General features: G+C 39.4%; 1 protein-coding gene across 1 annotated transcript in view; it reads left to right on the top strand.

The window, feature by feature from the left end:
- LOC123335004 (translation initiation factor IF-2-like) overlaps positions 1-18,113 on the top strand; it is a 38,984-nt gene that overhangs the window by 20,594 nt on the left and 277 nt on the right. The window lies entirely within an intron of this gene.

Here is an 18,113-nt window from a genome sequence, read left to right as displayed (position 1 = left end):
TTTTACTGAGAGTCTTTGGAGTGTGGGGCACAATTCTTGGTATGAGTATGGCAGATGCTTTCAGTGCCCCACGTCACATCCCCTTGGACCACCTCTAGTTTCAGCCAGGTCCCCATTACCTAATAGTGACTTTGAGATATGTGCCCTTTAAATACTTTTCCTCCTTTCTTGCTTTATTCTCTCATTTCTGCTCCCAAGGATTGTATCCCAAATAAATGATCTGTTCCCAGACCTTGTCGAGGGGAAACTTACACAGAGAGATATATAGGATACAGCATTTATGTATCGGGGTCTCATAAGTTTAGATGGAGTATTTGGACACACATTCTTGGAAAATCACACAATGAAAATAGGTTTCAATTAAATAACACACATGTAGTACAGGTTCTAATTCTTTATGGTTAATATAGACTTTATTAATTTTATCAGTAATTCTTATAGGTCTAATAAATCTAACTAGGGAGATTTGGTTCTTCCAGAATTATTTCTTTTGTTATTTTATTAATCTCACATACCGCTGAAGCACTGTTCTTAGCTAAGTATGAAGAGGTGGGATCGGGTACATTTTGTACCGTATTCTTAGTGATCTGTAATTATATCCTGCCATTCAAATGCTATTCTGTTCAACTTTACAGAGCTTAAGCATCCCTTAACATTTTACTTCTCCTAATACTAAATGGAACACTTAGGCCTTCACAAAATTATCTTGGAACATGTCTCGAGAGTAATCCAAATGAATCAAAGTTGTCATTTTGTACTTGGGACCAATTGTTTTAAAGGAAAAAGAAAAGGAATTTAATTTTTTGTTGCGAAACTAACAATATTAAGAAAAATCTGATGAATAAAAACATCATCAATAGAAACATACTACCAAACTTTGTTAGTTTGATTTTATAGATTTTTGTGCTCAGCCATACTACAGATATTCTTTCACACAATTGTAGCAGTCATAAAAATACATATTCAGTCTTTTATTAGATAATTTTAGAGCATTAAGAAGTCATCTTGAGAGATTTATTAGTTACCTGTAGTTTTCTGTGATTGTATACAGTCAGGCAGGCCCTCACTCTCAAGGCTATTTTCCTGGTAAGCTTTATGAATCAGCTACTCTGACTTCTGGTCTCATTTAGATCAGGGAATCTTGGTTCCATATTTATGAGAGTGGTCTCTATAGAATTCCTCAAAATATCTTTTAAAATAATTTTTTAAAAAGCTTTTACCATGTTTAAATCTTTTTAGCTTTGTTGAAGAGAAAGACATATCATGAAAGCAGGGTATTGTTTGGCTTTGCACTTCAGAGTCTGGGCAAGACCCCTCATTACTGCTGCACTTTGATTTTTACTTTCTTCCAAGCCCTGTGGTTATAAGAACTTAGCATCAGAGACAATGAAAACGTGCCTTACTGTGGGTCTTTAAAATTTATTTTTGCTGTGCTCTCAGTGATAGTACCTTTTACTATAGACGCTCCTGTCCTTCAGTTCTAAGAATTTTTCTTTTATTATTTCTTTGACAACTTGTTTCTGTCTTCTCTATTTATCAGTCTTCTGTTTTTATCATGTTAATATTGGATTAATCATGCATATATAATTTCTCTTCTAGCACTCATCCCTTTGTCCTTTTTTACTTTTGGTAGGATTTATTCGTATTTGTCTTTCAACTTTGTAAGAGATTTTTTCAATAATAGTATCATATTTCAAATGTTTATTAATTTGTTTTTAACCACTGGGAAGGGTGTATTTTGGGTCCACAGTTGGCAGTAGAATCTAGGCAGCTGTTGGAATAATGACAGGTGGTTTATCTAGCAGTCTGTTGAAGGGAGATGGTGCTAAGGATGTCTGAGCATAGCCTTGGTACATTGATCATTGATTTGTGCCTGTGTTGCATCAGAAAACTATCATCACGTATTTTAATTTCCAAGGACTCTTTTTCTGAATATTCTTTTTCTATAGCATCATCCTCTTGTTTCTCAGATACATTATCTTATTTAATCTCTAAGGCTATTAAATGATCCTTTTGAAATTTTCTTCTCTTCATTATTTCCAGTTCATATTTTCCACACCACATGCTCACATTTTGAATCTAATGGAAGAGAGTCTTCAAAAGTGTAAGGAATATCCCCACAGTTTAGTTGCATTACCCCTGATTGGCACAACTGGATTATTTTCTTTTTCTTGAACCAGTCACTATGAAGGGTGACTACAGTTTTCCAGTTGATTGGGAGTGGGTCAGTGTTTGGCTCAGTCAGAACTGAGAGTAAGATAAAAGTGAGCCTTCAAAGAAAACTATGGGGCTGTTATAGGAAAAGAGCAAAGGAATATTAGATGGCCACAAAAATAGCAAATATGCTTAACATAGCACCTAGCATAGGATTTCCTCTGTTACAACTTGGCCTGGAGCTCAAAAGGTAGTGTCAGAATTCTTGCAGTGACCAGCTATTCACAATTTCAAGGCAACCCAGTCTATTCCCAGATAATATTGCTTTTTAAAATATTGAGGTTTAGTTGATGTACAGTATTATATAGGTTTCAGATGTACAACATAGTGATTCATATTTTTTAAAGGTTATATTCCACGTATAGTTACTGTAAAATATTGTCTATATTCCCTGTGCTGTACAATATATCTTTGTAGCTTATTCACTTTATACATAATAGTTCAGATCAGATCACTCAGTCGTGTCCGACTCTTTGCGACCCTATGAATCTCAGCACGCCAGGCCTCCCTGTCCATCACCATCTCCCGGAGTTCACTCAAACTCACGTCCATCGAGTCAGTGATGCCATCCAGCCATCTTATCCTCTGTCGTCCCCTTCTCCTCCTGCCCCCAATCCCTCCCAGCATCAGAGTCTTTTCCAATGAGTCAACTCTTCGCATGAGGTGGCCAGAGTACTGGAGTTTCCGCTTTAGCATCATTCCTTCCAAAGAAACCCCAGGGCTGATCTCCTTTAGAATGGACTGGTTGGATCTCCTTGCAGTCCAAGGGACTCTCAAGAGTCTTCTCCAACACTACAGTTCAAAAGCGTCAATTCTTTGGTGCTCAGCTTTCTTCACAGTCCAACTCTCACATCCATACATGATCACTGGAAAAACCATAGCCTTGACGAGATGGACCTTTGTTGGCAAAGTAATGTCTCTGCTTTTCAATATGCTATCTAGGTTGGTCATAACCCTCCTTCAAGGAGTAAGCGTCTTTTAATTTCATGGCTGCAATCACCATCGGCAGTGATTTTGGAGCTCCAAAAAATAAAGTCTGACACTGTTTCCACTGTTTCCCCATCTATTTCCCATGAAGTGATGGGACCAGATGCCATGATCTTCATTTTCTGAATGTTGAGCTTGCAAAGAGGGTTGCAAAGAGTTGAACACAACTGAGCGACTAACACATTCACTTTCATGTATATATATATCCATTTCTCTGTAGATGGACACTTATGTTGCTTCCGTATGTTGTCAATAGTCAATAATGGTGCCATGAACATTGGAGTGCATGTATCTTTTTGAATTAGTGTTTTCATTTTCTTTCAGTATGTACCCAGGGTCATATGGTACTTCTATTTTTAGTTTTTTGAGGTAACTCCATACTGTTTTCCACAGTGACTGCCCCAATTGACATTCCTGCCAGCAGTGCATGAGGGTTCATTTTTTTCACATATTTTTCAACATTTGTTATTTCTGTTCTTCTTGATGATAGCCATTCTGACAGGTAAAAGGTGATATCTCATTGTGGCTTTAAATTGTATTTCTGTAATAATTAATGATGTTGAGCATCTTTTTATGTGCCTGTTGGCCATCTGTATATCTTTTTTGGAAAAATATCTATTCAGGTCATCTGTTCATTTTTAAATCAGGTTGTTTGCTTTTTTGATACTGAGTTGTATGGGCTATTTGTATATTTTGGAGAGCAACTGCTTACTGATCACATCATTTGCAAATATCTTCTCTCATTTAGTAGGTTGTCTTTTCATTTTGTCAATGGTTTTCTTTGTAGTGCAAAAGCTTTTAAGTTAAATTAGGCCCCATTTGTTTAGTTTTGCTTTTATTTCCTCTGCTTTAGGGGACAGATCAAAAATGTTGCTATGACTTATGTCAAAGAATGTTCCACAGATAACACTGCTTTTTAAGAAAAAATGTTATACTACACACAATCTAGCTTCCTTTAGCTGTAATCCGTGACTCTAGCTCTGCCCTTTGGTGTACCCTTCAATTATATGAAGACAGCTCTCAGGTTCCAGGTCTGTCTTTTCAGAATCAACACCTGTTGCTATAGCAGTTCCTAATCTGGACAGCCTTTTGAATCCTTTCTCCATTTCAACCCTTTCTTTTTTCCTTTAGGTTTGTGCATTTTGGAACAGCACGAGTGGCCTAGATTATAGGAGTATCATCATTTAGTACATTCGATTCAAATTAGTTTCTGCATGTAATTTAAGAATATGTAAAGAGTTTATTTATTCATTCAACATATTCTGTGCTTCTACTGCAATAATTCCAAAACCTTTGTTGCACAAAGGAAACTTAAAAATCCTGATACTGAGGCTATACCCCAGACCAAAATTGCGCTTTTTGGGGTTGGGGGGTGGAAACTCTGGCACCAGCGTTTTTTTTTTAAGATCCTCAGGTGTTTCTCATGTGTGGCCCAAGCCAGAACCACTGCTCTACTATGTGATGGACCTCCTTAAACATGCTCTCAGGGGTTATAGGTTTCTTTTTTTAATAGCTATTTTTAAAAGCTATTTATTTATTTGGCTGCACCAGGTCTTAGCTGCCTCATGCAGCATCTTTTAGTCGTGGCATGTGGGATCTAGTTCCCTGACCAGGGATCGAACCCAGGTCCCCTGCATTGGGAGCATGTAGTCTTAGCTACAAGAGTCGGACACGACTGAGCGACTTCACTTTCACTTTTCACTTTCATGCATTGGAGAAGGAAATGGCAACCCACTCCAGTGTTCTTGCCTGGAGAATCCCAGGGATGGGGGAGCCTGGTGGGCTGCCGTCTGGTGGGTCACACAGAGTCGGACACGACTGAAGCAACTTAGCAGCAGCAGCAGCAGTCTTAGCTACTGGATCACAAGGAAAGTCCTGGTTTTAGATTTCTTTAAGGAATGCTTTTAAGAACATGCATTTGAGATATATCTCCATTGTTTGCCTCTGGCTAACCTTGTTCACTTTCTGTGGAGGATTATTCATCAAGTCACACATCAGAGGAAGCAACTTGGGTGAAAGCAGTGATTTGGCCATGTGTAATTATTGAAGTTTCTGGGAAAAGTGGTTATATTACTCCTAGGTAAAACCATGATTTTTATGTAATTTTCTCAGTTTGGTTGATAACTCCTGAAGAACAGTGTCTGAGTTTATTTAACTGACCTCATGCAGCATCCAAAGTAGCATTATGTTCTGGTGGGAACTTAAGAAGAGCTTTTGAAATTATTTTCAACCAAAAAAATGTAGTCTTGTCTTTTATGAGTATGGATTAGGGGCCATCTGTGTAGCTGCTGTTTTACAGAAAAGCCTTCATTTAGACTGATATTTATTTTGTAATGTGGCAGTAGAAAAAAATTCTGAAACATTTGCAGAACAAAGGTTAAGGTCAGACTTTCTCAGTGTCAAGTTTATAGAGCATAAATCTGCACAGAAAGGGGTAGATTTATTATTTATGTTTAAATACAGTGTCTATTTGTTTAAAATTTCCTATTATATGGAATCTAAAATATGACACAAATGAACTTATCTATGAAAAAGAGATTCACAGACATAAAGAACAGACTTATGGTTGCCAAGGGAGCGGGGAGTGGGGAGAGATTGATTCGGGGTTTGCATTTAGATAGATTAACAGATGCAAACTATTATGTATAAAATGGATATACAAGGTCCTACTGTAGCATAGGGAACTATATTCATAATCCTGTGATAAACAATAATGGAAAAGAATATGAAAAAGAATGAATATATGTGTATGACTAAATCACTTAGCTATACAGTAGAAATTAACACAATATTGCTATGCTATGCTAAGTCACTTCAGTCGTGTCCGACTCTGTGCGACCCCATAGACAGCAGCCCACCAGGCTCCCCCATCCCTGGGATTCTCCAGGCAAGAACACTGGAGTGGGTTGCCATTTCCTTCTCCAATGCATGAAAGTGAAAAGAGAAAGTGAAGTCACTCAGTCGTGTCCAACTCTTAGCGACCCCATGGACTGCAACCTACCAGGCTCCTCCATCCATGGGATTTTCCAATATTAATATATCAATAAAATAAAAAAGTTTAAATCTCATATTAAACAAAGTAGATTCACTGAGGAAAAAAGGGAAAGAAGGGAGGTTGAGAAAAAGGGAGGTAAAATAATCTAGTGGATCTTCATAGGAGCCTTCTTTGAACTGTTTCCTGATACTTCCTGACTTCAGAACATTTTCCCCAATTTTTATTTTGAATATTTTCAAACATGTAGAAAAGGTAAAAGAATATTGCAGTGAATATCAGTATATCCTACCATATCCTGGAAGCCTGGAACCAAGAGAGCTCATGGCATAGTTCTTGTTCAAAAGTCAGCAGCTTTGAGACCGGAAGAATGGATGTATCAGTTTGAGTCTGAAGAAAGGAAAAAAAGGTGATGTTGTAGTTCAAAGGCAGTCAGGCAGATAGAATTCTCTTATTTGGGGAAAGGTCAGCTTTTTTGTTCTATTCTGGCCTTCAACTGATTGGATGAGGCCCACTCACATTAGGGAGAGCAATCTGCATTACTCTGTTAACCTATTTAAATATTAATCTGCAACACTGTAAATCAACTATACTCCAAATAAAAATGAATTAAAAACAAATAAATAAATGTTAATCTCAACCAAAAACACCCTCACAGAAACATCCAGCATAAGTTTGACCAAATAACTGGGGACCCTGTGGCTAAGTTGACAAAATTAACTGTCACACCTTGTATTAATTTTCTATTACTGCATAAAAATGTCCTCACAAATTTAGCATTTTATAACAACATATATCTGTTATCTCACAGTTTTTGCGAGTCAGGATCTTGGCGTGGCTTAGCTGAGTCCTGTTCTTACATCTCACAAGGCTGCACAATGTGGTGACCAGGGCTCTAGTCTCATCTGAGGCTCCACTGGGGAAGGATCTGCTTCTAAGCTCACTCAGGTTGTTGACAGAATTCAATTCTTTGGAGGGCTCAGTTTCTTTCTGCTGTTGGCTGGAAACCATCCTCAGATTCTGAAAGCTACCACAATTCCTTGCCATGTGGGGCTTCCACCATGGCCACTTGCTTCCTCAAAGCTAGCAAGGGAGAGAGAGACTCCACTAAGACAGAAACTGCAGTCTTACAGAACTTAATCACATTATTATGAACACATAAACATGGGCATCCTGCACTTTTGCAGAATTTTACTGTCTAGAAGAAAGGCACAGGTCCTGCTCATAGTCAAGGATAGGGAGTCTCACAAGAGGATGAACTCCAGGAGATGGGGATCAGGGGAGCCACTCCAATTGTGCAGCACAATTCTATGTTTAGATTCAAGACTTGTTAATATTTTGCACATCTGCTTTCTGTCCGTCTCTCTCTCCATACATATATAGATACAAATTTTACACATGCATACATTTTTGTTGAACTATTTAAAAATACTTGTCATGATTAACAGTACTCTGTAAATTCTCAAACATTTATCTCCTCAGAGTAGTACATTTTTAAATTACTAGCAAGGCTCAGGGGGTAGAGAATCCATCTGCAATGCAGGAGACACAGGAGATGTGGGCTTGATCCTTGGGTCAGGAAGATCCCTTGGAGGAGGAAATGGCAACCCACCCCAGAATTCTTGCCTGAAAAATCCCATGGACAGAGGAACCTGGTGTACTACAGTCATGGGGTCACAAAGAGTCAGACACGACTGAGCATGCCATGACCACGTCATTGTCAAACTGTTTTCAAGAAAATTAACAATAATTTCATTTAATCATTTAATATTCAGATCATGTTCAAATTTTCCAATTGTAAAACACATCTTTTGTAAATATTTTAAAACTAAGATTTAATAAGTTTTCGTATATTACATTTGGTTATATCATTACAGACTCTGTTAGCCTAGCTCAGTTATGCCACTAAATTTAAAAATTTTGATTTATATTGTACATATAGTAGGACTTCCCAGGTGGTGCTAGTGGTAAAGACCCCATGTGCCAGTGCAGGAGACATAAGAGGTGCCAGTTCGATCCCTGGGTCTGGAAGATCCCCTGGAGGAGGGCATGGCAACTCACTTTGTATTGTTGCCTGGAGAATCCCATGGACAGAGGAACCTGGTGGGCTATAGTCCATGGGGTCACAAAGAGTCAGACTTGACTGAAGCAACTTAGCATATATGCATATAGAAAAATACAAAAATCTTTGGATGTTGTACCCTGCTTTATAAGAAAAAGAAATATATAGGTATAAAGTTTGGAAAGGAAGAAAGAAAACTGTCTTTACTTACAGGTGGTATGATTGTATACAAAGCAAAACAAAATAATCTATAAACTATTAGAATAAACAAAATCAGCAACCAAAATCAGCAAATAAACAAAATTATCAACACCAGAAAATCCCCATCTTCCTGGTGTTCAAATTTAGCACCTCTTATGTCTCCTGCACGGCAGATGGGTTCTTTACCACTAGCACCACTTGGGAAGCCCTACTATATGTACAATATAATTCAAAAATTTTAAATTTAGTGGCATAACTGAGCTAGGCTAACAGAGTCTATAATGACATAAGCAAATGTAACATATGAAAACTTATTAAATCTTAGTTTTAAAATATTTACAAAAGATGTGTTTTACAATTGACCTTGATATAAGGTCACTGCAAAAATAATTTCTATATATAGCAGTAAAAAATGAAAATGAATGTAAAAAGTCAATTACAATACTATCAAAATGCACAAAATTTCCACAAGTAAGCCTAAAAAAAGGTTCAAAAGGGTTGTCCTCTACACTGTGTGTGTGTATGTGTTAGTTGCTCAGTCGTGTCCAACTTTTTGCGACCCCATGGGGTGTAGCCCACCAGGTTCCTCCAACCATGTGATTTTCCAGGGAAGAATATTGGAGTAGGTTGCCATTTCCTTCTCCAGGGGATCTTCCTGACCCAGGGATCAAACTCAGGTCTCCCGTCTAAGCTACCAGTGTATATACAGAAAGCATGGTTTGCTTTCAGGGACTAGCATTTGGGTAATAATGCTAAAGCTTTCCAAACATACTAAGAAGTATAAAATAGTTGATGAGAGAAATTAAAGAAGACCTAAATAAATGGAAAGACAGTAAGTCTACATAGTTAATCTTTAATAATAATTCCAAATAAAATGGAAATTGACAAGGTGATGTATGGAACTACAAAGCACCTAGAATAGACAAGGCAGTGCTGAATAAGAAACAAATTTGGAGAATGTGTAATATAAGATTTCCAGACTTTCTATAAAAGAATAATCAAGATGCTAGAATATTAGCCCAAGCAAAGACAAATAATCAATGCAATAAAACAGAGAGTCCAGAAATAATATATGCAAACACATGCTGTGCCTTGATAAATGATAAAAACACTGCTACAGTCATGTGGGGGAAAGTATCAATGTTACCTTTTTAATAGGTGGCCTTGGAGCAATGGTGTATTTATATAGAAAATAAAATAAAATTTGACCCTTACTTCAGACCACATACAAAAAGTAACAAGGTGGATCACAGACCTATATATGTCAAGTGAAACAATAACATTTCTGAAAGAAAACAAAGGAAAAAGTCTTCTTGACCTTAGGGAAACAAATGTATCTAAAATAGTAAACAAAAGCAATAACATTAAAAGAAAAAATCCCGATAGATTTAGCATCATTAAGATAAAGACCATCCGTTCATCAGAAGACACAACTAAGAAAGCATAAAGAAAAGAAAGCCACAGATTGAGAAGACAGCTTCAGTGCTTATATTTGACAGCTTTCTCGGAGTTCCAGAATCTACAGAACTACTACAAATCACTAAACTAACAAAATAAAACCCAAGCTTTGAAAAATTGGGCAAAAAAGCATTGACAAGCACCTTACAAAAAAGATAGCCAAATGACTAATAACCATATGAAAAGGTGTTAGACATCATTAGTCATAAGAGAAATGCAAATTAAACCCCAGGGAGATACCATTATTCACTCATCAAAATAGCTAAAATTAAAAAGATGACAAATCCGAGTTGAAGAGGTTATGGAAGTATTAGAATATCTCAAATATCTCATAGATTGCTAGTAAGCAGGAGGTTGGCACAACCACTTTGGCAAATTGTCTGCCAGTGTCTACTAACACTAAACATAGGCTCACTCGATGACTAGGCAAGTCCACTCTTAGGTTTATAACCAAAGAGAAATGAGTGCCTGTGTCCACCAAAGATAGGTAGAGAAACTGTTCATAATTCACGACTTTAGAAATAATCCAAATATTCACCAACAGGAGAAGAGATAAACATAATGTACTATATATTTAGACAATGGATTATTTCCCAATTTTTAAGAAAACTATTGACACATGCAACAGTCAGGATGAACCTCACAGGTGTTTTGCTGCAAAAAAGGTCTGACACAGAAGCTGGATGGAATCCAGTGTGTGAAAAACTAATCCAGTGTGAAGGGGGTCAGAATAGTGGTTGTGTGTGTGTGTGATTTTTAGATGGGGAATAGTCATCATGGAACTTTCTGGGGTGTTGAAAATATTCTATATTTTGATCTGGATGGTGGTTACAGGGTGCATATAATTATAAAAAAAATCCACTTTACAGTATGTATTAAGATTATTACAGTTTATGCATTTCATTGAATATAGTGAAAGTGAAAATCGCTCAGTCGTGTCCGACTCTGCAACTCCATGGACCATGGAATTCTCCAGGCCAGAATAGTGGAGTGGGTAGCCTTTCCTTTCTCCAGGGGATCTTCCCAACCCAGGGATCAAACTCAGGTCTCCCGCATTGCAGGTGGATTGTTTACCAGCTGAGCCACAAGGGAAGCCCAAGAATACTGGAGTGGGTAGCCTATCCCTTCTCCAGCGGATCTTCCCAGCCTGGGAATTGAACCGGGGTCTCCTGCCTTGCAGGCAGATTCTTTACCAACTGAGCTATCAGGGAAGCCCCCACTGAATATATTACACCACAATTTTAAAAAAATTTAAAAGAAAGAAAAGAAAGAGGAACAGATTTTAAGTTTATGACTGAATTTTCACAAGCTGAGCTGCCCTGATGTCTTCTCATCACTATCCCCCAAGAGTAACCAGAGTGCTGACTTCTTACACCATACATTAGTTTTGTGTGTTTTTGAACTTTATATAAATTGAACTCTGGTATATTGATTCTTCTGTTTCTGTTTCTTTTACTGAACATTATATTTGTGAAATTTATTCTGTTGTGTGTAGCTGAAGTTCATTCATTCTTGCTGTATTAGCATTCTAGTGTAGGATTGTACCAAAATTTATTCATGCCACTGTTGATAGACATTAGGGTCATTTCTAATTTATAGCATTGATGTTTTTCAGAGTCTAGTCTGGTTTTGTTTTTAAATGTTCAACACTCTGCTTTTATGATGGGGCTATTTGACTTGTTCCTTTATCCTCTGTATTTCTAATAAATTAGAATTTGGGTCTGGCGCTTGATTCAATTCAGATTAAATTTTTTGGCAAAAGACTATACAGGTAGTGCTGTGTACTTTGTCAAGTTTTGCTCCACAGGGGTTGTACCAGAGTATGCTGTCAAGCTTTTCAGGTGCAATTTTAATTGGCATTTTTCTTATTTTTGGTGATGTGAGCAGCTTTTCATATATGTAGGAGCCATTTGTATTTTTTCCTGTACCCTTTTTGTTCTTATCTTTTGACATTTTCCTGTCCGTCCTTTGCTTCTTTTCTTCTCTATCTTCAGGACTTTTTGTATATTGTAGAGACTGAAACTTTCACAAAAAGTGCTTGATTTCCCAAAGCTCACTTACTAAGGTCTATGAATTGTGCTGGGTTTATTCAAGGAGAAATGATGACTTCCCTGGGTCCTTTTCTATTTAAAACTGGAAAGTATGAGATACCCACTTTCATCCCCAGTTATACATGACCTTGACAGATACTGTATACACTTTACTGCAAATATGTGCTGGCTTGTTCTTTATGTGGGCTTCCCTGGTGGCTCAGCTGGTAAAGAATCTGCCTGCAATGCGGGAGACCTGGGTTCAGTTCCTCAGTTGGGAAGATCCCCTGGAGAAGGGAAAGGCTACCAAAAGGCTACTGACTCCAGTATTCTGGCCTGGAGATTCCATGGGGAATAGTCCATTCCCTGGTATTGTCCATGGGGTCGTAAAGAGTTGGACACGACTGAGCGACTTTCACCGACTGACTGGCTGTTCTTTATGTATCTGACCCCTTGCCAGCTCTCTGCCACACAGCTTCTCTTCTGCAGCCCACAGTGCATAAGCACGTGGTCCCTCGCCTCAGAAAAGTCTTGCTCTGTTTCTCCGTGTTCACTGGGATTTCAGCCTGGCATGTGAACTATCTTTTACTTATGCATCGAGTTCCTTTCCCTTCACTTAGCTGTGAGCTGGGTTGCTCTTCTGACTCCTTCCTTCTTGCTGCCTCCTCTCCAGGCCCAGCCCCGTACCTCTGCTTTTGAACCCCCAGGGGGATACTCCTTCGTCATCATTTTTCTCTTGTGCTTTTGTCTATCTTCAGTCTTGGCTTCATTGACATCTTTCCTTTCAGCTAACCTATAAGTACATGTTTCTCCCCATCATGAATCTTTCCCTAGAATATGTTTGCCAGTACAGTTTCTCATGTCCGTGATGGGAATAGCCAAGTATATTACTATCAGAGCTGTGTAGGAGTTCTAGACTGGGTCATGGCCTTAGGGAGAATAAGAAAGTTTATTACTGTGCCTTTCGGAACCCTAATACTACATAAACCACACACCACACACATGCACGCACACGGTTGAAACTTTGAAACTACAGCTTATCCTTATCCTGGTCCAGATCAAATTCCTGTTTAAGGTAAATGCCACTAATCTTTGTCAGGGAATAATGATTTGTTCTGTCTCTGTCTAGAACATACTCCTGAGTGGTGGGATGGGAGTGAGCTGCTCTTCTTAGGGACGGTGGGGTGGGGTTTTCTTTTGATTACAGTGAGTCTCCCTCACCCCTGCAGACACGGGTCCATCCATGGTCCCCACATGGACCCCCACTCTCACACTACACCTTCTCTTGACCCATCATCTCAGATGCTTTCATCTTTTGATGTCTCTACATCTGGATCTCCATCACAGTCTCCTCTATTGAGCAACAGGCTGGAACATCCAGCTGCAGAGCCTAACATCTCTGCGTGTTCAGAGGCACCTCAAACTCCACCTACCCCAGTGGAGGTAGCATCTCCCTTCTTGTTTCCTTTCTGAACTCCTTCTCTGGGGTTCAATGCTCCTCTCCTCCCTAGATGCTCGGGCTAAAACCCTGTCCCGCCCCATTATGAGAGGTGGTTTCATTGAGGGTTTGTTCCGTGCAACTAAGGTTTTGAATGGACATTCACGTCGAAACCCAGGCCTTCTCTCTCTGCCCAGTGCTCCTTCCACAATTTCAGGGCTAGGGCCACTGCCTTTGTGCAGATTTTAGCAGAGGGCCATGCAAAGATGGTACATATTGAATATATTTAATGACAATGAAAAGAGCTGTGATTGTATGAGTGGGAGGAAACAGCCAGTGAGGCGCTCCAAATCCCCTCTCAATTTAAGCTAGACTAGTAGGAGGGTCCCGAAACCAGAAACAGGCCTTTAACAGAGTGCTTATTTGTACAACGCGTCCGCCTTCTCTCCTCTTTTTGGACCTAAATCCCTGTTTCCAGCCACCCTCTCCCACCACGTCCACTTGCTGCCCACCTTGCCAGGCAGGTGGGTAGACAGGTGGTCACCTGGGCATGTGGGCTTCTGCCCTTGAAGTCTCAAGGCTGCAGAGTACAAAGAATGCCGAGATCATGGTTTGTATCCACGTGAGGCCTTTTGACACACACGCTAATGAATATATTCCAGGTGCAAACTGTTCTTTCCCACCAGCTGTTTCTGCAGGTCTCCCGCGAGACAATTGCCGGTTCCACTTAACAGGGTGACTCCAGGATGGAGCTGAGAGCTGCCTCGTGTTGAAGCCTGGCTGTTTTCCTGCCCTCTTCCCTGGCTTTAGAATTTGTGTTGAAAAGTTAAAATACAAAACGCGGAAGCACCCCCACACACCTGCCTGTGGGGGCGGCAGGCTCCGCTCTCCTGGCGGGCGCTTAGTGCTGCTTTTCAAGGGCTGAACGGGCAGGTTGCTGAAGCTGGGCAGTGACAACACAGGCCCAGAGGGGTTCACTCACCCCTGCGTTTCTCTGAAAAGATGTCTCTACTTGACGATTACCTGCCTGGGGGTCATCTTTTGAAACCGGCTGAAAAGAGCTTATTTTATAATCAACATTTCCCAGAAATCACTCACAAGCCACAGGCTATGGAAAGAAACAGAGTTTTGACAAACTGCATTCAGTGTACATACTGTCCAAAGTTTGCAGAGCTGAAGGCCAGCCCTTCGAATATTTTCAGATTTGCTTTTCCAAAGGAATGTTTTTTGAAGCTGCAAATATCTGGAGGCACAGATAAAAAGCAAGAGTGAGATGTTGTGTTGGAGCTGGATTTTCAGGGGCAAGGGGCAACTTTCAGGGGCAACTTTTCATAACTATGAAAAGTTATAGTTCACTTTTTATTTTTCATCTAAGCTTCAAACATCACTGAACTATGGAGGAGGTAATAATTAAGACCCAATCATAAATCAAAACTCTCCCATGTGGTTGATATTCCATTAAGACTAACCCCAAACTCTTTAAGAAGCATCCTGATAGACCAAGTGTGACATTAGTGCTTAAGAAACTGTTGCCTCTATTTCAAAAAGCTTTCTGATGTGTAAAGGAAATAACTGCAAGGGGCATACAGCACAGTCACATTTCCCATTACTCTGATTACTGTGATGCTGTGTTCTGCATTAACTTGGCCAGGCTGTAGTACTTGGTAATTTAATTAAACATGAATCCAGGTGTTGCTGTAAAGGTATTTTGTAGATACAGTTAACACCCACAATCAGTAGACCTTAAGTAAAGGAAACAACCCCTAACAACATGGGTGGATCGAATCTAAGCAGTTGAAGATCTTAGCAGCAAAAGCAGGTTTCTCTTTTTCCTGCCTGATAACTTAAAACAATTGAAATATAGTTGATTTACAATGTTTTTTCAGGTGTACAGCAAAGTGATTCAGTTACATACATATATAATATTGTATACATAATATATTATATGTGTATATGTACACATATACATACATATAGAGATGTGGGTTTGATCCCTGGGTTGGGAAGATTCCCTGGAGGAGGAAATGGCAGCCTGCTCATGTATTTTTTTTTTGTAAATTATTTTTTATTGAAGGATAATTGCTTTGAGAATTCTGCTGTTTTCTGTCAAACCTCAATATGAATCAGCCATAGGTATACATATATCCCCTCTCTTTTGAACCTCCCTCCCGTCTCCCTCCCCATCCCACCCCTCTAGGTTGATACAGAATCCCTGTTTGAGTTTCCTGAGCCGTACAGCAAATTCCCGTTGGCTATTTTACATATGGTGTGCCTGTATTTCATGAACCAAGGAGCCTGGCGGGCTACAGTCCATGGGCTTGCAAAGAGTTGGACGTGACTGAGCAACTAAGCACAGTGCAGCATATGTATATATACCTACACACACACACACACAAAGGTAGTTACAAGTTATTGAATACAATTTCATGTGCTATACAGTAGGTCCTTGATGCTTACCTGTTTTATGTACAGTAGTGTGTATCTGTTAATCCTACTTTATCCCCCCTGCTCCTTTCCCCTTTGGAAACCATGTTTGTTTTCTATGTCTGTGTTTGTTTCTGTTTTTGTAAATAAGTTCATTTATATTTTTAAGATCCCACAAAAGTGATATCATATGATATTTGTCTTTGTCTGATTTCACTTAGTATGATAATCTCTAGGTCCATTCATGTTGCTGCAAATGGCATTATCTCATTCCTTTTTATGGCTGGTATTGCATTGTATATATGTACCACATCTTTATCCATTCATCTGTCAATGGACACTTAGGTTGCTCCTATGTCTTGACTATTATACAAAGTGCTGCTATGAACAACAAAAGCAGGTTTTTCAGAGAAGAAATTTTGCCTCAAGACTGCAGTGTCAACTGCTGGTTGAATTTCAGTCTGCTGGCCTCCTCTGCAGACTTTAGACTTGTCAGCCTTCACAATTAACTGAGTCAATTCCTTAAATCTCCTTATATATATACATACATACATATATATACATATATATATATGTATGCTAAGTCGTTTCAGTAGTGTCTGACTCTGTGCAACCCTATGGACTACAGCCTGCCAGGCTGTAGTATATATATATACATACATACCTATACACGTACATATGTATATGTACGTGTATATGTGTGTGCTAAGTAATTTCAGTAGTGTCCGACTCTGTGCAACCCTATGGACTACAGCCTGCCAGGCTCCTCTGTTCATGGGGATTCTCCAGGCAAGAATACACAGTGGGTTGCCGTGTCCTCCTCCAGGGGATCTTCCTGACCTAGAGATTGAACTGTGTCTCTTATCTCCTGTGATGGCAGGCAAGTTCTTTACCACTAGCGCCACCTGGAATTGACATATATATTTCTGATTCTATGGAAAATCCAGACCAATTCAATCACATTTGTGTGCTTAAGTACTAGCAGTAGTTTTTAAGATGGAAATTCAGAACCATTCAATCTGGATGAACCTTCTTCCGGCTCCTCTGAGTTTGTACTAAGTGAATTGACAGCACTCTTAATTTCAATTCAAATGTGACAAAATGCTGTCTAGGGAAGTGAGACAGATGTTTGGGCTGTCAGGCTGCCTGGAGATACACACAGGGGAACTCTAGTGGGTAAGACCCAGCAGGGAGCACTCACCAAATGAGACCCATAGGGTTCAGACCAGCTTTCCACTCATGACTTGAAACAAAGACCTACAAAGGAGTAAGCTTTGAGGACAGAATGTGAAGAAATCTATGGTGTTAAGAGCCTGTTGGGGAAGGACAGGTTTCCTGTAATCAGATGGAAAAGTCAAACAAGAATATATCCCACAATAGAAGAACACTTTTTACTAAAATATAATGACATTGGCAATGAGAACACAGGTAATATGCAACTAAAATCCAAGCCCAACATGTAATGTTAAACAAAGGCTCTAAATGACAAAATTACTGCCATGTGCAAAGAATGGTATTAGTCTTTCCATTCTTTACAAGAGTAATCTAGTCTTTGCCCATAAATGAGTCAGTTTCCTAAAATACAGAGTTCTTTCCTAAGAAGACCTGCACTCTGCTTACATTTCTCACGACCACTAAAGAACAATTAGCATTAACTCTTTCCAGTCTTCTAGTTTCAAAAAACTCAACGGCCCATACTAGAAGTGATAGGGATAAAGAGACCAAGTAGGTGAATAAACAGTTAATCCCACTTGGGGATTGTAAGTAAGAAAAATATGGGAGACCCTTGTAAGTTAATGATTACTCAAGAAAGCAGGTGTTCTTAACCACAAAACCAAGCAGGCTTGCTTGGCAACAAAACCATGCAACAGAAGCAGGAGACATGCCCCCAAACAACAAAGCAACGGGGGCTTGAGACCCACATCCTGCCAGTGAGTTCAATAAGTTAATGATCCCTTGGACATGCTCTCTGCACACATAAAAAACAATAACTTGTGGACCTAGCTTGACCACACAAGGACAAGAAAACCCCCCTGCCCAACCTGGAGGAGGAGCTGATGATGGAAGCATGTCTACTCAAGAAAGACAAAGTTCTTCTTCTCTATCTCCTCACTTTTCCTTTGATTATAAAACTGTAGCCCAGGAAGTTCTCTGTGCATGGCACCGCCTCACCCATCCTCTTATAAGCCTCACAAGGATCCTATTCTTATCTCTTTTCCTCTCGCTGAATTCTTTCTGCACTGAGACATAAAGGACTGTGGTACCGGAGCTTTTTGGAGCCCTCTGAAACAACACAAAATGATTTTC

The sequence above is a fragment of the Bubalus bubalis genome, chromosome 9, assembly GCF_019923935.1.
Source record: "Bubalus bubalis isolate 160015118507 breed Murrah chromosome 9, NDDB_SH_1, whole genome shotgun sequence".
In the NCBI taxonomy this organism is placed as follows: domain Eukaryota; kingdom Metazoa; phylum Chordata; class Mammalia; order Artiodactyla; family Bovidae; genus Bubalus; species Bubalus bubalis.
This window is presented reverse-complemented; position numbering and strand designations above follow the sequence as displayed.